This window comes from Myotis lucifugus, unplaced genomic scaffold, assembly GCF_000147115.1.
Source record: "Myotis lucifugus unplaced genomic scaffold, Myoluc2.0 scaffold_19, whole genome shotgun sequence".
Lineage (NCBI taxonomy): Eukaryota > Metazoa > Chordata > Mammalia > Chiroptera > Vespertilionidae > Myotis > Myotis lucifugus.
This window is the reverse complement of record NW_005871067.1, coordinates 6,840,142-6,861,795: the sequence shown is the minus strand read 5'-3', so window position 1 is coordinate 6,861,795 and position 21,654 is coordinate 6,840,142. Positions and strand designations below refer to the sequence as shown.

The window sequence follows — 21,654 nt, the reverse complement described above, 5'->3', positions numbered from 1 at the left end:
TGTGGAAGGCTGCCTGCCCTGTTTGTTGGAAATCCGACTTCAGTAGACTTAGGGAAGTATGAAAGGCGGTGCCCCTAATTATTCCTTGACAAGTCTGTGCATATGCAGACCCCTGGGTGTTTATTGGAATCCTTATGCTTAATCCCTGGATGCCCTTGCCTAGAGGACAATGTAAACACATGTGTCCTCTCAAGATTACTCACCCTACTGATTGTATCTAAAGATAAAAACTGCAATAAAAGGCTAATGAGGCAGGCAATCAAGGCTGCTCTGGCTGCTAGAGCCAGGAGCCCCTTAGCCCTCTCTTTCACAGTCAAACTGTGTCTGAGTAATCTGTTCATCCATCATTCAGGGGCCACTGGTCATCCCCGGCACACTCTTTTACTATTGGATGGCTTTCATTGTTCAAATCATTGGAAAGAAAGGGTTTTCTTTCTTAAACATGAAAGTGTCCGAAAACTTGAAAAGAATTTGAAAGACTGTCTTTTCATTATATTTCTCAAGAACATTACTTTAAATGCAGATGCTTTTTGTCTATTAAAGAGTCTGGTGTATTTTTAGGACTTCTTCTTTGACCTTTAACACTTTAGATAACATTAGATTACTGTTTTTTTTTAAGAAGGAAATAACTCACAAAGAGCCAAACAGAAGAGATGCACAGAGCAAGGTATGGAAAAAGGGCACAGAGCTTCTTTGTTCCTTCTAAGGGCACCATTCTCTCCAAATCTCACATGTTCACCAACGCAGAAGCTCTTCTTCATCCAGGCCTTTAAATGAGGCTCCAACCTGAAGCAGCTTGACATGTAGAAAGGTTTTCTGGTCTTCTCTGGATTATAGCATTTCTCCTGTCCTGACCAGTGTGGCCTGTGCAGTTCCTATCAGCAGGAAAATAGGGAGGTGGGCCCTGTATATATGCCCATGATACCAGCAGGCAGCTTTGTCGTTTGTGTTCTGAGACTCTTAAGCATATTCTTTTCTTCCTCCCCTGTGCCCACCAGCTACCATTCGTTCATTTCCTGCTGCCAGCAGTCAAATGTGGGGCTTTGGAGAAGAGCCAATGATGTATGTCCTGTGTATTTATTCAAAAGTGTGGGGCTGTGCCATCTCTGTGCCCCGAGACTCCCTGGATAGCTGTTGTCTACAAATAGTTGCTTTGCCTCCTTCCTCACTGGGGAGTTAGGCAATGGGTTTTGTTTTGCTGAGGCCCACTGTTCTCTCTCCCAGGGTGCAGCCCTTCTGGGGCCAGTTGCAGCTTTGAGCATTTTATGTCTGTAGTTTCCTCCCTGAAAATAGTTGTCTTTGTTGTGGCTAAGATATTTAGATCTTCTCAGCAGTACCCTTATGTGATTGACTGAGGGAGCTGTAAGTAATTTTTGAATCTGGCTTACTTCTATTTGCAATGTAAAATGCTAGAGGCTGCATAATTGCTCAACCCACTCCTTATATTTGATAAACTATGTTAAGAAAGTGCCGGGGTTCTTGTTCCAGCACTAAGAAGGGTTCAGGAAATCTGGAGAAGGGGCTGTGTGTCTAATAGTCCAGAGATGAAATATAATTTTGAAAGGCATTTGGGGGTCAGAGGAGCCTAGTTTAAAGGAAACTAAGATCTCCTTGTCTCAGGACCCCATTCTTTTTATTAACACAAATTGTCCTGAGGCAAGGCAGAGATATACACTTCAAAGGGTCAGGGTTTCCTATACAGAGTCCATTGTCAGATTAGGGAGAATTAGCCTAAGGCTGTTCAGGTGTTTGGCCAGTAGGAGGCAATATTACATGTAGATTAAGATGCCCTTAGCTGTCTGGCAGCAAACAATCAATTTAATGTATCCTATTCAGGTTTGGGGAAATGCCATCAGCCATTCCCAGATTCAGCCCTGCTGTCATGCTGGAATTGGCTTCCAGCAAGAAAGTATGTTATTTTGTTGTAAGGTCTGTATTTTTTTCAGAAATATTGATGATAAGAACCTAACACTGGATGTTTCACCCCAATATTAAATTACACTGCTTGGAGGCACGAGTCAACTTCTCTGTGTCTGGTTCTCTCAGGAATCTTTTTTTGTGATTCTTTATCTAGAGGAAAAAACACACACCACCTCAAGATCCTTTAGTAACTAACTCTGCCAGTGACCCACAGAGTTGAAAGAATGCTGCATGGGAATGAAGCTCTTACCTGGAGCACTGAATTCATAGCAACATTGAAGGTAGTAAGTTGGTTTTCTCAATGATGAAAGATGGATAAATTGGATTATTTCCACTGCACATAAATTTAATTTGATGACATCTGAAATTTAAACTACAAGGAGACAGAAATACATGAGAGTCTGGAGAGGAGTGAAATCCTCCATTTGTTCAACTTCACCCATGTATTTAGCACACAAAGTGAAAATTATATTTTTCTTGTTTTTTAAGGTAAAATATTTAATTTAAATTGAAATATTTTATAGTCTTTCTTGAAATGACATTTTAAAAATTATAAAGTTGAAAAATTAATTGGACGAGGAGATAATTTAAAGATTATTAAAAATGAGTGATTAAACTAAGAACAAAAGTGTTGAAACTTTCATAGTTACAAAATTGCCATTCCAGTAAAAATTATAGATAAGTGCTTAACTGAGAGCAATGTTGTCCTAATAAGCAAATATAAAATGACTCATATGTAGATTTTAATATTGTAGTATAATAGCCATGTGTTAAGAAAAAGCAGAAGTTTTTATAAAACATATACTGCATACATTTTTGTGTATCAAAGGTTATATCAAAAGGGATTTAATGGTGAAAGAAGGAACTCCCAAGCTAGAAGTAACATGTTATTAGAACTATATTAAAAATATTTGTATACTTAGCATATTTCAATAAATTTTCCCTCAACTCATGTACCACTCTTTTCAAATAGCCTACATGCTAAGTGTATGGATCAGATTTAGTGAAATTATGTTAGAGTACAAATATAATCAATTGCGTTTGACTTTGGTTGGCATAGGTTATCTGCATATAATTTAATCATACTTATGTACAAGTAGAAAAATATTAAGTCTTCATGTAATGAAAACTCACTTTAGTCTGACACCTAGCTATATAATAATTTATGCCTGGCTATATACTAGGAATAGGGAAAACAGACATGATATGCCATTTTTTAATCTTCAAAGTTCCTCCTTTAAAACTATTTTATAAATGTACTTTTTAATAAATAAACTTTCTTATTTTAGAGTAGTTTGTTCACAACAAATCTGTAAGAGATTTTCTATATGCTCAGTACCCATGACTGAATCTAAGAGAAGCAGTAAACAAAATAAACAGACCTAGTGATTCAGATACTAGAGTTGGAAACAAGGACTTTAATATATTTCTGGTAACTGATAAAGAAAACAAAAAAAAAATGAATAAGTAAATTAATGGTGTAGAATTTTGATAGAATATTGGTATCTGTAAGAAGAAATGAGTATAAATTCTAGAAGTTAAAAAATACAACCTGAATTACAGTTTCATGTAATAGGAGTTTCATGTAATAGGAGATTAATTCTGTAAAAAAAGTTAATAGAAAATATTCAGGGGCCACCAGGGAATCAGCCTTGGAACTGAAGGGTTTGGTGGCCCCAGGAGGCATCTTTCCCAGCTCTGGCCTAGTAGACAGGGCAGCCTGAACCCCACCCACTGGGATTCAGACTGACCACTCCCTGCATCCATCAATATCCTCTGGAAGCAGTTTTTTAAAAAATATATTTTTATTAATTGTAGAGAGGAAGAAAGAGGGAGAGAGAGATAGAAACATCAATGATGAGAGAGAATAATTGATTGGCTGCCTTCTGCATGCTCCCTACTGTGGGGTCGAGCCCACATTCCGGGCATGTGCCCTTGACTGGAATTGAATCTGGGATCCTTTAGTACACAGGTTGAAGCTCTATCCATTAAGCCAAACCGGCTAGGGCAAGGAAGCAGTTTTTGAAACATGAATCCTTCACTCTTCCTGACTGTCCTTTTCTTAGGAATGGCTTCAGCTGCTCCACACTTGATGGAAATTTAGATGCACAATGGAGCCAGTGGAAGGCAACACAAAGAAAATTATATGACTTGAATAAAGAGGATGGAGGAGAGCACTGTGGGAGAAAAATATGAAACTGACCTGCACAATCAGGATACAACCAAGAGAAACAGCTTCATCATGGCAATAAATGCCTTTGTTAGCATAACCAATGAAGAATTAAGCCAGGTGATGAATGGTCTTTAAAACCAGAAGCATAAGAAAAATAAAGTGGTTGGGACCTTCTCCTTGTAGAGATCCTCCCATCTGTGGACTGGAAAGAGAAATGTTATATAATTACTGTGAATGACAAGGTATGTGCAATTCTTGTTGGAATTTTAATGCAACTGTTGCACCAGAAGGACAGGGGTTCTGGAAAATTGGCAGATGTATTCCATTGAGTGAGCAGAACCTTGTGGATTACTATCAGTCTCAAGGCAATGAGAGCTGCAATTGTGGCTTAATGGATAATGCCTTACAGTATGTTAAGTACAATGGAGGCTTGGGCTTAGAGAAATCCTATCCATATCATGCAAAGGTTGAATCCTGCAAATACAAGCCCAAGGATTCTGTTGCCAATGACACTGGCTTTGTGGACACCCATCAGAAGGATAAGTCCCTTATGAAGGCAGTGGCAATTGTGGGGCCCATTTCTGTTGCTATAGATGCAAGCCAGGATAGTTTCTATGAAGAAGCCAGACTACAGCAGTGAAGACCTGGATTATGGCAATTTGGTGATTAGGTATAGCTTTGAAGTTGTAAAAGAAGATAATAAATATTGGCTTGTCAATAACAGCTGGGGTACAGTTTAGGGCGAGAATCTACATATATAAAAGGCCAGCGACTGTTATGGTGGAACGACTGGAATGGCCAGAACGACCGGTTGACCAGTTGCAATGATGCACACTGACCACCAGGGGGCAGACACTCAACGCAGGAGTTGCCCCCTGGTGGTCAGTATGCTCCCACAGGGGGATCGCAGCTCAGCCAGAAGCCGGGCTCATGGCTGGAGATCTGTGGCAGCACTACCAAGTGGTGGCAGCAGGCGTAGAAGCCAGGATAAGCATGAGCTGTGGGGAACCTGGCCCTGGTTTGGGCTCCTCCCTGGCCACCTGCCACTTAGGGCACTGCTACATCCCTCGGGGGATGTCTGACTGCCGGTTTAGGCCTGTCCGAGGGGATCAGGCCTAAACCGGCAGTCGGACATCCCCTGAGGCAGCGGTTCTCAACCTGTGGGTCGCGAACAATGAAAATACATCCTGCATATCAGATATTTACATTACGATTCATAACAGTAGCAAAATTACAGTTATGAAGTAGCAACGAAAATAATTTTATGGTTGGGGGGTCACCACAACATGAGGAACTGTATTAAAGGGTTGCGGCATTAGGAAGGTTGAGAACCACTGAAGGGGTCCCGGATTGTGAAAGGGCACAGGCTGGGCTGATGCTCAATGTAGGAGGAGGGGTAGGGGGTGCAACAAGGCCTGGAGGCACATGCTATGGCCCAGGGATCCCAGGAACCGCAAGTCCAGAGCTTGCTTTCCAATAAAAAAAATTTTGGAAAAAAAAAGCGGTCGGACACTGCCACCCTGGGAAGAGTGGTTTCAGGAGGGAAAAGCTTCCCCAGGCCCTGCCCGGCCCGACTGGCACACCATGGAGGACCACGCACCGACCATGGCGGAGCCCCCCACCCTGATCCCCTTAGTCCCATGGCTCGCGACTCACCGGTGACATGAAGGAAGCACAGCCCCTCCGACTCCAAAGCCAATTGCTCCAACAGCTTCTCCCCGTCCCACTCCATGGTGTATGCAGTGCTACCTGGTCACACCACCTCAGCTCCGGCTTCCGGCTTCCTGCCCGCCCCTTTGTATACTAAGTCTGCTCAGAACTGGCTTCAGCCTCCCTGCCAATAGCGCTGCAGCACAGCCAGAGAGTGGTGGGATTGATTTCAGAGAGGAAGAGAGAGGAAGAGAGAGAGATAGAAACATCAGTGGTGAGAGAGAATCATTAATTGGCTGCCTCCTGCACGTCCCCTACTGGGGATTGAGCCCGCAACCCGGGCATGTGCCCTTGGCTGGAATCAAACCTGGGACCCTTCAGTCCACAGGCTGATGCTCTATCCACTGAGCCAAACCAGCCAGGGAAACACTGTTTACATTTGTAGGGAAGCAGAACATTCCACTCCTGCCACCTGTGTCACCTTCTAGGCTAAGAAAGGTCGGCTGTTCTCTGTGTTTCTCCTCCCATCCAGAATCAAAACCTCTTGGGGATGAATGATCCCAGCGACCGCCCCAACACATGCTCAGTGTCACTGTCACAGACATTCCCAGTCATTATAGCCTGCTCCTCAGTCCGCAGTACCCTGCTCCACCCACTGCCACTCCTCACCTGTCACCCCCTGAGGACCACCTTATGTTATCCTATTTGAAATGTGAGCAATATCTCAAATGCCCCCCTGTCCCTTTTTTCCCCAATAGCTTCCTTGCCCTACATTTCTTCCTCTAAAAACCTTGCATTTTAAAAATATGTATTTGATTGATTTCAGAGAGGGAAATAGAGATAGAAACATCAGTAATGATAAAGAATCATGGATCAGCTGCCTCCTGCACATTCCAAACTGGGGATCGAAACCTCCTGCGGCGCCTCCCCCTGGCCAGCAGTCCCCAATTGGCAGTGAGGGAAAGAGGAGAGGTGGTGGGAAGGTGGGAACCTGATTGGTCCTGATCGCCTGCCAGGCCTAGGGACTCTACTGTGCATGAATTTTGTGCACCAGGCCTCTAGTGGCTATATAAAGATGGCTGAAACAAGCACTGCAGAATCACCATCACAGCCATATATCTTACTGTGTGATAAAGACTTGATTGAAAACAGAATACTCACAGGAGGAATTTTATCTTAAAACTGACTACACCTTATTGAGTGGGATAAAGCACTTGAATTGTGGAAAATCCAAGTTGTGGTTTGAATTCTGTGACATTTTACACTGGTAAAATGTTACCACTTCTTTAATTGCTGCTGTAAACAGCTTTGTATGATTGCCTTGCCTAATAACTTTAAAATTTCATATTTTAAGAGTATGTATAAAGTTTCACCTTGTGAAGTAAAACTTAATTTTATATATAGAAAGAAAATAACTGAATTAAATTATAGACAGAAAAATAAGGAAAATTGTCTGAGACACATGAGATACAATGAAATGTTATAATTTATATGTAATTGCAGATCCAGAAAGAGGAAAAAAAGAGAATAAGACAAAAACAATGTTTGTAGTGATAAGTACTGAGAATGTTCCCAAAGTGATAAATAGCATCAGCTCATTAATGCAAGAAGAGCAGGAAGCATACACAGGCTAAATACTAGAATGGCACACACAGGAAGATCTTAGCAAACTTATTGAACACCAAACAAGACAAAATAGAGAAACTTTTAAAGCAACAAGAAAAAGAAAGTCTTTAAAGAAGCAAATAATAACACTATACTTCTTCAGCACTTTAAAAACATTCGGTATCTAAAGATATTCAGGAACAAAGATAGTGGCGAAAGTAAATGCTGGTATTTGCTGCCTCCCACAAACACATAAAACTTAAAACTAAAATACAGAACAACCATCATTCAGAACCACCTGAAAGCTTGCTGAGTGGAATTCCTTTAACTAGAGAGTAAAGAAGAAAGTACATTGAGACTGGTAGGAGGGGTGGAGGCACGGATGAGCTGGTCTGACACCCACAAGTGGTGTGTTTTTAATCTGGAGGAATATCTCATCTGCAGAGGCCTCCTGTGAGAAGCAAGGAGTCCAAACCCCAAACCAAACCCCCAGCCCAGGGTTCCAAAGCTTGGAAAAGAAGTCCCCAAAACTTCAGGCTATAAAAATCAGTAGGGGCTGTGGCTGAGTGACGTGGAGGCTGCTGGAGACTCAGGTAGTACCTCTTAAAGGGCCAGTGCATGAACATATACAAACCTGCTCTCTCTGAGATCCAGCATTGGACGGTGGCATTGAAGGAACCAGGAGCATAAGGATAGGATTGTTTGGCATTGGGGCAGGAACTGGGGGGCAGCTTTTTCCCAGACAGGGGTGCAAACAGGGGTCATTGTTCCTGTGCTGGGACCTCCCCTGTTGCAGAGCTGACTGGCAGCCATATCTGAGTTTCCATCAACCTGGCTCAAACTGTTTGCTCCATCCTGGTGATTCCATGAGAACCTGCTCCATCCAAGCTGCAGCCCAACCCAAGCTGTATGCACCTGGTGGACAGCTTCAGACTATACCATATTGTAACTCTACACATCCACAAGTGACACACTCAAGAGGCAGACTTAGTGAGCACCAAAGCCCCACTGAAGCAAGTCCTGCTCCATAAGGTTGAATCCTACACAACAGCTCTCCCACTGTAGTCACAGCTGTTCTTCCCAGCCAATTGGCCTGAAGTCAATTTCTCCCAGTGATGCCAACAGCAACCAAGGCTCAACTACAAGACTGCACACACCCCACACAGGGGCTCACCTAGAGTGCCCAGCTCAGGTGATTGGGGAGACTGAGCCACTGGATCATACAGGACAACTACTACATAAGCCAACTCTACCAACTCCAGGAGACATAGCAGCTCTCTCTAATATATAGTAACAAACACAGGGGAGTGGCCAAATTGTGGGGAGACAAAGAAACATGAAATGAAAGAACAGAATTCTCCAGGAAAATAAATAAATGAAATGGAAGCAAGCAAACTACTAGATACAGAGTTCAAAACAAGAGCAATAAGGTTGCTCAAGAATCTAAATTAGAGCTTCAAGGGACTTAGCAAGACTTTCAAGGATCTTAGTGAGAATTTCAAAGACATGAAAAAGGACCAGTCAGAAATTAAGCATACACTAACTGAAATAAAGAACAATTTACTGAGATTCAACAGTAGAGAATTCCAAGGATCAAATAAACAATCTGGAATATGAAGGAGCAAAATACACCCAATCAGAAGAGCAAAAAGAAAGAAAAAGAATAAAAAATTGAAGATAGTTAAGGAGCCTCTGGGACAACTTCAAGTATACCAACATTCTCATTATGGGGGTGCCAGAACAAGAAGAGAGAGAGCACGATATTGAAAACCTATTTGAAGAAATAATGACAGAAAACATCCCCTACCTGGTGAAAGAAATAAACTTACAAGTCCAGAAAACACAGAGTCCCAAATAAGAGGAACCCAAAGAGGCCCACACCAAGACACATCATAATTAAAATGCCAAGGGTTAAAGACAAAGAGAGAATCTTAAAAGCAGCAAGAGAAAAGCAGTTAGTTACCTAAAAGGGAGCACACCTACAATTGTCAGCTGATTTCTCAACAGAAACTTTGTAGGCCAGAAGGGAGTGGCAAGAAATATTTAAAGTGATTAATAGCAAAGATCTACAACCAAGATTACCCATCAAAGCTATCATTTAGAATTGAAGGTCAGTTAAAGAGCTTCACAGACAAAAAAAAAAAAAAAAAAAAGCTAAAGAAGTTAATCACAACCAAACCATTATTACATGAAATGTTGAAGGGTATTCTTTAAGAAGATGAGGAGGAGGAGGGGGAGGAGGAGGAAAAGGAGGAGGCAGAGGAAGCAGAAGAAACATATGAAAAATAAAATGGCAATAAATACATACCTATCAACAATAGAATCTAAAAATCAAAATAAATGAGCAAGGAATCTAATGAGCAAGATAAACTGATGAATAAAATAGAACCAGAGGCATGGAAATATGGAACAGGCTGACAAATCTCAGAGGGAAGGGGGCAGTGGGAGCAGGGAGAGATTAACCAAAAAACTTATATGTATATATGCATTACCTATGGACACACACAATAGGGTGGTGATGGCCTGGGACAGGGTGGAAACCAGGTGAAAGGGGGAAATGTGGGGCAAAAAGGGGGACATCTGTAGTACTCTCAAAAATAAAGATTTTAAAAAATAATCTTTCAAGGAAAAAAGAAAACAGCCAGTATCATTAATAATTGAAATAAAATAATTTCATATATGTAATTCAATATCTACCAAAAAAATCTTTGAAAAAAATTGAGACAAAATAGAAATATTTTCAGACAAACCAAATGTCATAATAAATTCTTCAAGAAGAAAAATTGCCCCAAATGGAAATTTGGTATTTCTTAAGCAAATAAGGAGTAATAGACACAGTAAATATAAGAATAAATGTAAATACTTAACCCACAAAATAAAAATAAAATAATACTGTTTTCTTTGGTTTAAGAAAGTAAAAGTTAAAATGCAAAATAACAGTAATGCAAAAGGGCCAGAGGAAGGTAAATGGGGTTAAAATTAATCAGATGGAAACAGTTGGAGATACCTCAGGGAACCTCTAGTCTGAGAAAATAGTTATCTTGGAGAATAATTAAAGAAAGTAGAAAAAATTAGAGGGAAATGGGAATATTAAGAAATTATTAGTTGACCTAGCCGGTTTAGCTCAGTGGATAGAATGTTGGCCCACAAACTGAGATGTCACAGGTTTGATTCAGCTTAAGGACACATACCTTGGTTGCAGGCTCCATCCCCGACCCTGGTGGTGGAGTATGAGGGAAGCAACCAATTGATGTGTCTATCTCACATTGATGTTTTCCTCTGTCTCTCCCCTTCCCTGAACTCTCTCTAAAAAATCAATGGAAAAATATCCTTGGATAAGAATTAACAAAAAGAAAAAAGAAAAATAAAGAAAGGAAGAAAGAAATAGTTGACTAACACAAAGGAAAACAAGAAAACAGAGAAAAAGGAATTAAAAAATACAGGTGGAACAAATAGAAAAATGTAAAGATGATATGCATAAACCCAAAAATATCAGGTACTGGGTTAAATGTGAATGGACTAAATGGGATTATGAGATGGCAGTGGATTAAGTGCAAGCTACATTGAAATTCTCTCAGGACCAAACTAGAATTACAACTAAAATATAGAAAAATCATCCTGAATAATCAACTAAAGACTAGCTGGAGAGAACTCTTATAACCAAGGATTTACAGAGGAAGCCACATTAAGAGTGGTAAGAGGTGTGGAGTCACAAAAGGGCTGGCCAGGCTCCCACAGGCAGCAACTGAAGTTCTAGATCAGCGGTTCTCAACCTGTGGGTCGCGACCCTTTTGGGGGTCGAACGACCCTTTCACAGGGGTCGCCTAAAACCATCGGAAAACACATATATAATTACATATTGTTTTTGTGATTAATCACTATGCTTTAATTATGTTCAATTTGTAACAATGAAATTGGGGATCACCACAACATGAGGAACTGTATTAAAGGGTCATGGCATTAGGAAGGTTGAGAACCACTGTTCTAGATGGATATCTCAGCTATGAAGGGGTTCCCCTTGAGAAGTCTGGGCCTAAACCACAAACCAGGCTCCCCAGCCCAGAGTAACAGAACTGGAAAAGCTGCACTTATAACAACATCTGGCTGTGAAAAGAAATGGGGTTTCTGTCTGCCAGAGAAAGATGGCTAGAAATGCAGGCATCCTCTTAAAGGGCCAACACACAAAATTTAGTGTTCAGCGCCAGCTGTGGGCAAACTACGGCCCACGGGCCGGATCCGGCCCGTTTGAAATGAATAAAACTAAAAAAAAAAGACCGTACCCTTTTATGTAATGATGTTTAATATGAATTTATATTAGTTCACACAAACACTCCATCCATGCTTTTGTTCCGGCCCTCCGGTCCAGTTTAAGAACCCACTGTGGCCCTCGAGTCAAAAAGTTTGCCCACCCCTGGTTCAGCCCCTCACCTTGGGTTCCAGTAGAGGGAGGGCAGATTGCACTAGAACCGACATGAGGAGAGGGTAGGTTGGTGTCTCTGGGGAAAGAGCCTGAGGAGATAGAAACCTGGATTCCTGTGCTGAATCATCCCTAAACTGCAGAAGCTCACTTTCTCAGACAGACCTTTTACTCCAGGCATTTTAGCCTTGGGGGTAAGCAATTTCCTGACCCATTGAAAACCCTCTTGGTCCTAACCTGTGGAGTTTACACCCTGCTAAGCTCTAAATCCAGAGACTTATTAAGTGACTGAAACTAAAAATCAGCCTATAGGCAGAGGCAGATCTCTGGGTACTTTGAATCTTTGCCCAACCTGCTTCTGGGCCCAGGTCTAGGAAAACCAGGCCTTCGTGTATAGTTTGATATTTCCACACTCATCCAGCCCCAGCAGAGGGAACCACAAGCTGTAAATCTCTGATATCTCCAAACAGGGTACTCAGGGCCAGTCACCTATAGCTTCTGAGATTGGCCTGTGCCAGAGGCCCAGAAACAGTAAACTCAGTGGCCAGCTTCAGTCAATAACGAGCAGAATACATTAAGCGTCACAAAGGGAGATATTGACAGGCTCCAAACCCTGCTGAGGTGAATTCTGCTTCATGTGACAAAAACCTGCACAGCAGCATTCACGCTGTTTTGGGGGTTTAGCCTCATTTCAACCAGCCTGAGGAGTGAACTCATGCATGAATGTGTCAATAGAAATCAAGACTCAATTACAACAGGAGGGCCCCCACAATGCACACAGGGTCATTATTAGAACATCCAGGTGTGGTGATAAGGAAGACTGTGCCACTGGGTTTCACAGGTCACCTACTACATAAGGCTACCCTACCAATACTGGGCGTTGTAGCAGACCAACCCAATATATAGAAACAAACCCAGACAGGCAGCCAAAATGGGGAGACAAAGAATAGGAGAATTCTCCAGATTGCTGAGGCTTTTGGGGTCTTCTTTTATTCCATACTACAGGCCCAGTGCACGAATTCATGCATGGGTGGGGTCTAGCCAGCCTGGCCCCAATCGGGGCGGATCGGGGCCGGACGGGCCTGTTGGGAGGAGGAGACGGCGGGAAGTTGGCCGGCCAACCTGCCCTGATCAGGGCCCGATCAGGGCTGGGTCTGCTACGGGGAGGGGCTGAGGGCAATTGGCTAGCGGGCCCCGCCCCCGATTGGGATGGGGGGCCGATTGGGGGAGGAGCTGGCCATGGGGTGAGGCTGTGGGTGGTGGGCCAACTGGCCCTCCCTCAAATGGTGTGGGGGTCCAATCAGGAGCCAGCATCGTGGGGGAGGGGCCATAGGTGGTTGGCTCACCAGCTCTGCCCCTGATCAGAGTGGGGGGGCCAATCAGGGGTGGAGCTGGCTGGGGGGTGGGGCCATGGGCCGATGGGGTGGTGGGGGCCCATCTTGGGGGTGGGGATGGCCAAGGGGAGGGGCTGCAGGTGGTTGGCCAGCCGGCCCTGCCCCTGATCGGGGTAGAGGGGCCAAACTGGGGTGGGGCCTGGTGGGGGAAGAGGCTGCGGGCCGATTGGGGTGGGACAGGCTAATTGGGGGTGGGGCCGGCTGTGGGGAGGGGCTTCAGGAGGTTGGCTGGCCAGTTTTCTGGCCACAGTGGGTGTCATAGTGACCAGTCATTTCAGTTGTTATGGTGTTCCAGTTGCTGGATATATATATATATATATATATATATATATATATATATATATATATATATGTATATATATGTATATATATATTTATATATAATTTTTCTAGGATTTGTTCTAGATCTGTGAAATATGCTATTGGGATTTTAACAGGGATTGCATTGAATCTATAGATTGCTTTGGGTAGTATGGACATTTTAATAATGTTGATTTTGCCAATTCATGAACATGGTATATTCTTCCACTTGTTTATATCTTCCTCTATCTCTTTTTTCAATGTTCTGTAGTTTTCTGAGTACAGGTCTTTAACCTCCTTGGTTAGGATTACTTCTAAGTGCCTTATTTGTTATTTGGGTCCTCTCTCTTTGTTTTTTTTTTTTTTTGATGCAGTGGTAAATGGGATTGTTTGCTTAGTTTCTCTTTCTGATAATTTATTATAGGTGTACAAAAATTATTTTCTGGGTGTTAAATTTGTTTCCTGCTATATTGCCAAATTCTACTAAATCTAGTAATGTTTTTGGTGTAGTCTTTAGGATTTTCTACGTACAATATCATATCATCTGCGTATAATGAGAATTTTACTTCTTCCTTTCCATTTGGATGCCTTTCATTTCTTCTTGTCTGATCACTGTGGCTAGGACTTCCAGCACTCTGTTGAATAAGAGTGGTGAAAGCGGACATCCCTGTGTTTATCCTGTTCTTAGGAGAAGTGGCTTTAGTTTTTGCCCATTAAGTATGATCTTCGCTGTAGCTTTTTCATATATGGCCTTTATTGTGTTGAGGTATGATCCCTCTTTTCCCACTTTGCAGGTGTTTTTATAAAAAAAAAATTCTGTTGGAGCCCTAACCGGTTTGGCTCAGTGGATAGAGCGTTGGCCTGCGGACTGAAGGGTCCTAGGTTCGATTCCAGTCAGGGGCATGTACCTTGGTTGCGGGCACATCCCCAGTGGGAGGTGTGCAGGAGGCAGCTGATGAATGTTTCTCTCTTATCGATGTTTCTAACTCTCTATCCCTCTCCCTTCCTCTCTGTAAAAAATGAATAAAATATATATTAAAAAAAATTCTGTTGGATTTTGTCGAATCCTTTTACTGAATCATCTGATATGATCATGTGATTTTTCTCTTTCAATTTGTTTATGTGATGTATCTCATTTACTGATTTGTGAATATTGTACCAGCCTTGCATTCCTGGAGTAAATCCCACTTGGTCATGGTGTATGATCATTTTAATGTATTGCTGGATCTGATTTGCTAATATTTGTTGAGGATTTATCATCTAAGTTCATCAGGGATATTGGCCTGTAATTCTCTTTCTTTGTAGTGTCATTATCTGGTTTTGGAATTAGGATAAGGCTGGCTTCATAAAAAGAGGTTGGAAATATTCTTTCCTTTGAGATTTTTTGAAATAGTTTGAGGAGTATAGGTGCTAGTTCTTCTTTGAATGTTTGGTAAAACTCCCTTGTGAAGCCATCCAGACTTTTTATTCCCCTGCTTCTATTTCATCAGTTGTTATTAGCCTAATCAGGGTTTCTGATTCTTCCTGATTGAATTTTGGAAAATTTTTTTATTCTAGGAATATGTCCATTTCATCCCTATTGTCCAATGTGTTGGAATATAATAGTTCATAGTATTTTTTTATGATCCTTTGTATTTCCGTGGAGCCACTTGTTACTTCACCTCTTTCATTTCTCATTTTGTTATTTGGGTCCTCTCTCTTTGTTTCTTGGTAAGTCGGATGGGGGTTCATCAATCTTGTTTATCCTTTCAAAGAACCAGCTCTTGGCTCTATTGACATTTTGTATATTATTTTTTAGTCTCTCTGTCATTTATTTCTGCTATGATCTTTATTATTTTTTTTCCTCCCCTTCCTTCTACTTACCCTAGGATATTCTTATTGCTCTCTTTCTAATTCTTTAAGTTGTAGGATTAAATAGCTTATTAAAAGTTTTTATTGTTTTTTAAGGTAGACCTGTAGTGCTATTAACTTCCTTCTCAGGACTGCTTTCACTGTGTCCCATAGATTTTGGGTTGTTAAGTGTTCATTGTCATTTATTTCCAGGAAGTTTTAATTTCTTCTTTGATCTTTTTGATAACACTTTAATTGTTTAATAACATACTATTTGGCCTCCAAGCTTTTGCATACTTTTATGTTTTTATTGTAGTTGATTTCGAATTTCATGCCCTTGTGATCCCAGAAGATGCTTGATATGATTTCAATCTTCTTGAACTTGTAAAGACTTAGTTTGTATCCTACCATGTGATCTATCTTTGATAATGATCCATGCACACCCAAGAAGATTGTATATTCTGTAGCTTTGGGTGAAATGTTCTGAATATGTCAATTCCATCAGATCTAGAGTGTCTTTTAGGATCACTATTTCCTTGTTGATTTTTTTGTGGGGTGTTAACAGTCCCCTACTATGATTGTATTGCTGTCAATCTCTCCCCTAAAATCCTCCAGAAGTTTTTAATATATATTTGGATGCTCCTGTATTGGTGCATAAAAGTTTACCAGAGTTATATCTTCTTGTTCTATAGATCCTTTGAGTATTATAAAGTGGTCTTCATTATCTCTTGTTATGGTCTCACGTTGAAGTCCATTTTCGATTCATTTCCATTTTTCCCCCATCTCTTCACTTAACTTCTGTGTGAATCTTTTGTTCTGAGGTGGGTTTCTTGTAGAACTCATATATGTGGGTTATGTTTTCTTATCTATTCAAGTATCCTATATATCTTTTGATTGGAGCACTTAATCCATTTACACTTAAGGTTATTATTGATAGGCACTTACATATTGCTATTATTATTCTTTGTGCCTGTTTCTTTCTCTCTAGTTCTTCTTACAACAGCATTTCTTGCAGTGCTGGTTTGGTGGTAATAAACATTTTTAGCCTTTTTTGTTCTGTGAAGCTCTTTATTTCACTTTTGATTTCAAAAGTTAGCCTTAGTGGATAGAGTAGTGTTTGGTTCAGTCCCTTAGTTTTCATTATTTTGTATACTTCATGCCATTCCCTTCTGGCTTGAAGTGTTTCTATTGATAAGTCAGCTGACAGTCTAATTGGAGTTTCCATATAGGTAAATTTCTTTCTCTCTCTTGCAACCTTTAAGATTCTTTCATTGCCTTTAATGTTTGTCATTTTCATTAATATGTGCTGCAGTGTGGGTCTTTTGTTGTTTGCCTTGATTGGGACTCCCTGTGTTTCCTGAACTTGAGTGCCTTTTTCCTTCACAGATTAGGAAAATTTTCTGCAATTATTTCTTCAAACAAGTTCTCTATTACTCTTTCAGATTCTGCTCCTTCTGGAACAAGTGTGAGGAGATAATAACAATAACTATAAAGCAAATATTGTGATATTTCATGTTTCTCCAAAACTCCCTTAGACTCTCTTCTTGCTTTTTAATGTTTATTTTTCCCATTTGCTACTCTGAATGGGTGTTGTTGTTTTTTCTACCTTGTCTTCTAATTTACTGATTCATTCCTCAGTTTCATGTGGAATCCTTCCAGGATGTTCTTTATTTCAGCTATGTCATTCCTCATTTTTAATTGATTATTATTTATTGTTTCAACTTCTATTTTCAAGTTGGTGTAGCTCTCATAAAGTCCCTTATAATTGTCATTTAGTTGCTCTTAGTTCTCACTGAATTGTTTGAGCACCCTTATTAAGCATTACTCTGAATTCTTTATCTAACAAATTGTTTGCCTACATTTCATTTTATTCCTTTTCTGGCAATTCATCCCTTTCTTTCATTTGGGGGTTCTTTCTTTGTCTCCCCATCTTCCAATTTTGTCTGACCCTTTGTTTTTCTTTCTATGTGTTAGATCAAACTGCTATGCCTCCCAGATTTTGTGGGGTGATCTTATGTAGTAGGTGTTTATGAGACCCAGTGGTGCAGTCTCTTATATCTCCTGAGCTGGCTACTCTAGGAAATCTCCTTACTTGACTTATTTGGGTTCTTCTATTGTAGTGGTTCTTGAATGTTATTGTCCCTTTTGTGGATGTAGTCTCCTCCAAGGCTAGCTGACTATGTGGTTCATCCCTGACCACGTCATGCAGCTGTTATGGAGTTGTTGACCAAACAAAACAAAATACAATACAACAAAACACGAAACAAAAGAAACAAAATAAAAACATACACAAGTCCCCTAGAGCACAAAAAAATCAACTGCCAGAGAAGAGAGAATTAGGTAAGAGAAAAGAAAAAAAAAGAATTAAAGAAAAGTATGAGGAGATAATAACAAAACAAACAATCAAAAAGCTGAAACAAACAAAAAAACAACAACAAAGAAGGGGAGCTATATGTAGATGCACAGATGAAATAAAGAAAATAAGAATAAAGGATTAGGGGAATAGTAGAAGGAAATGGTTTAAATAAAGGAGGACAAAAAATTGAAACAGACAATAGAGGATCAAACAGATAGACATAAAATAAGAAAAGAAAAAAAGATGAGAAAGCAGGAGAAAAAGAAATGAGAGAAAGAAAAGAGAAGAAAAAATGAGTAGTGAAAAAAATTGTGTAGGAACTGGGAAGAGGAAAATTAGATATATGAATGAAACCACAGAGACTAGAATACTAACAAATCAATAAATCAGATAGATAAAGAAGATAAAATTAAAAAGAGAAAAAAGAAAAAATGGCGGCTAGCAGGACGGAGGTGAGGGATAGAATGTGAGTGAATGAGGGGATGAAAGGAGAGTGTGGTGTGTGTGTGAGTGAGTGAGGGACAGTTAAATCTGGCAGGAGCAGCAGGGGCTGGCAGACCAGGCTTTCTTGGACAGGGAGAGACTACCACCGCTGCGGGCACTCTCCAGACTGCAGGACTTGGGCACGTAGCCCATGCCATCTTGAAGGGGAGAGCTGCCTCTTCTGGGAACTCATCAGCACCACCACCCAGACAGGCCTTGGACACTGCCCACGACCTGGCAGCCACTCCAGCCAAAATCCTGCTGCCCCACCCACAGACCCGTGGACACTTGGACCTCCACCTCCTAAGGTGCACTGCTCCTGCAGCAGTAAGTGCAACTTCCCCCCCTCCCCAGCGGCAGACCTCAGGGCACCACATTCGTGCATTTCCAGTGCGCAGGCCTCCAGGGCACACCACTCCATAGGCAGCTCTTGGGAGCCACTGTGAGCCCCCACTGGGTGTGATTTTGTACAGACAAGGGTGCGCTGCCCCGCAGTAGAAATTATGAATTCCCTCTTCCTGAATAAATGCCCACAGACAACCCAGCTGCACAACATCAGCGCCAGAGCCCTTCAGAGTGCATCAGAGCTCTGCACCGGCAAACACACTGCCACAGTCATGCATTTCCAATGAGCAGGCCCCTTGAAACCAATTGAGACACCTCGATTTTGCAGCTTCAGTGCCAGGGCCCTTCAGAGTGCTTCAGTGCGCCGTGCTAGCAAACGCACTGTGGGTGCCTCTGTGAGCCACCACTGGGAGAGTGTGCCTATCCAACCACAGGTGCAGTAGCAAATACTGAGTCTTTCCACCCCACAGCTGCAGAACTCTGGACACTACAGTCGCATGCTTTTCCAGTGTGCAGGCCTCCCAAGCCCACCACTGCACAAGCAGCCCTTGGGCACCACTTGGAGCCCCCACTGGGCGTGCACTTATACAAACAGGGACACACTGCTGGGCTGTAGAAATGCTGAATTCTCTCTTCTGGGATACCTGCCCACAGACACCACAATCCCGGGGCTTCAGCGCCAGAGTGCATCAGTACACCCTGTTGGAAAACACACCGTGGGTGCCCCTGTAAGCCACCACTGGGGGCGTGTGTATCCAACCATGGAGGCAGCAGCAAAAGCTGAGTCTTCACACCCCACAATTGCAGAACTCTGGACACCACAGTCACACCTTTCCAGAATGCAGGCCTCCTGAGCACCACCACCCCAACAGACAGTTCCTTGGTGCCATGGTGCCTCCCCACTGGGCACATGCAATTTCAACCAAGGGCACTAGACAGCAAAAATTGGAACACCTCCCTCCACGGCTGCTGACTTCCAGACACTGCAGTTGCACCTTTACAGCTTGCAGGCTTACATCGAGAACTCAAATAGCTCAAGTGGGGAGCTATGCTAGATTACCAAGCCCATGAGACCTGAAAGATCACACCAGTAGCACCATCTCCAAAAGAACCTGGGTAGCAAAGCAATCAAATCTACAATTAAAACGTTAGAGCAAAACATGGGAAGACAAAAAAGCAATCCCCAAAAGAAAGAAAAAGAGAGATCACCAGAAAGGGAGTTAAATGAAATTGAGGCTAGTAACATATCAGAGAAAGAATTCAGAGTAATGGTTATAAGGATGCTCAAATGGCTGGATGACAAATACACACAACTCAATGAGAATTATAAAGAGCTGAATGAGAATGTCACCAACATGAAAAGAAACCAAGAGCAAATGAAGAATTACATTGCTGCAATAAGGAACACAATGGAAGGCTTAAACAGTAGACTAGAAGAGGCTGAGGACCGCATCAGCAAGCTAGAAGACAAGGTAGAAAAAAACACACAAACACAGTAGCAACTGTAAAGAAAATTTAAAAAGCAAGAGGAGAGCCAAAGGGAGCTTTGGGACAACACAAAACGAACAACATTTACATAATAGTGGTACCAGAAGGAGAGGAAGACAAGCAAGGAATAGAAAGCCTGTTTGCAGAAATAATGACAGAAAACTTCCCTGATATTGGCAAGAAAAAAACTATGCAAGTCCAAGAAGCACTTAGAGTCCCAAACAAGATGAACCCAAAAAGACCAAAACCAAGACACATCATAATTAAATTGGCAAACACCACCAACAAAGTAAGAATCTTAAAGGCTGCCAGAGAGAGACAGAAAGTTACCTATTAGAATATCAACTGATTTCCCAATAGAAACACACCAGGACAGAAGGGAACGGAATGAAATATACACAGTGATGCAAAACAAGGGACTGAAGCCCAGAATATTATACACAGCAAGGCTATCATTCAAAATTGAAGGTGGAATCAGGAGCTTCACAGACAAAAAAGGGCTAAGAGAGTTTATTACCACCAAGCCAGGAATGCAAGAAATGCTAAAGGGACTGCTGTAAAAAGAAGAAACAGTAAGGCAAGAAGAAACACAAACATTAAGAATAAAAATGACAACAAACAAGTACTTATCAATAATAACATTAAACGTAAATGGATTAAATGCTCCAATGAAAAGACATAGGGTAGCTGAATGGATTAGAAAACATGACTCATGTATTTGCTGTCTGCAAGAGACCCACCTCAAAACAAAGGATTCACACGGACTGAGAATGAAGGGATGGGAAAAAATTTTTCAAGCAAATGGAAATGAGAAAAAAGCTGGGGTTGAGATACTCATATCTGACAAAATAGAACTCAAAGTAAAGGCCATAACAAGAGATAAGGAGGGCCACTACATAATACTAAAGGGGCCAAATCAACACAAAGATATAACTCTGGTAAACATATATGCACCCAATACAGGAGCATCCAAATACATAAAAGAACTTCTGGAAGATATCAAGGGAGAGATCAAGAGCAATACAGTCATAGTAGGGGACTTTAATAACCCACTGACACTACTGGATCAATCCTGTAAACAAAAAATCAGCAAAGAAATAGCAATCCTAACTGACTCACTAGATCAGATGGACTTAATTGACATCTTCAGAATATTTCACCCCAAACCTACAGAATATATATTCTTCTCCAGTGCACACAGGATATTTTCAAAGATAGACCACATATTAGGACACAGGCAAAGTCTCTTCAAATTCAAGAGGATAGAAATCATAATAAGCATCTTCTCAGATCACAATGGCATAAAACAAGAAATCAATTACAATAAAAAACAATGAAAAAAATCTAACACTTAGAAGTTAAATAGCATGCTATTAAACAATGATTGGGTTACCAAAGAGATAAAAGAAGAAATAAAAAGCATCCTGGAAACAAATGACAATGAAAACACAACAATCCAAAATCTATGGGACACAATTAAAGCAGTACACAGTTCATAGCTCTACAGGCCTACCTCAAAAAACAAGAAAAAATGGTAATAAATTATCTAACCTTGAAACTTAAAGAATTCGAAAGAGAGCAACAAGAAAACCCACAGTATCCAGAAGGAAGGGAATAACAAAGATCAGAGCAGAAATAAATGACATAGAGACAAAAGCAAAACAATACAAAAGATCAATAAAACCAAGAGCTG

At 41.3% G+C, this 21,654-nt stretch overlaps 1 pseudogene; it reads left to right on the top strand.

Moving 5' to 3' along the window:
* Positions 1-3,949: 3,949 nt before the first annotated feature.
* On the top strand, positions 3,950-4,833 carry LOC102425516 (annotated as a pseudogene).
* Positions 4,834-21,654: the final 16,821 nt, after the last annotated feature.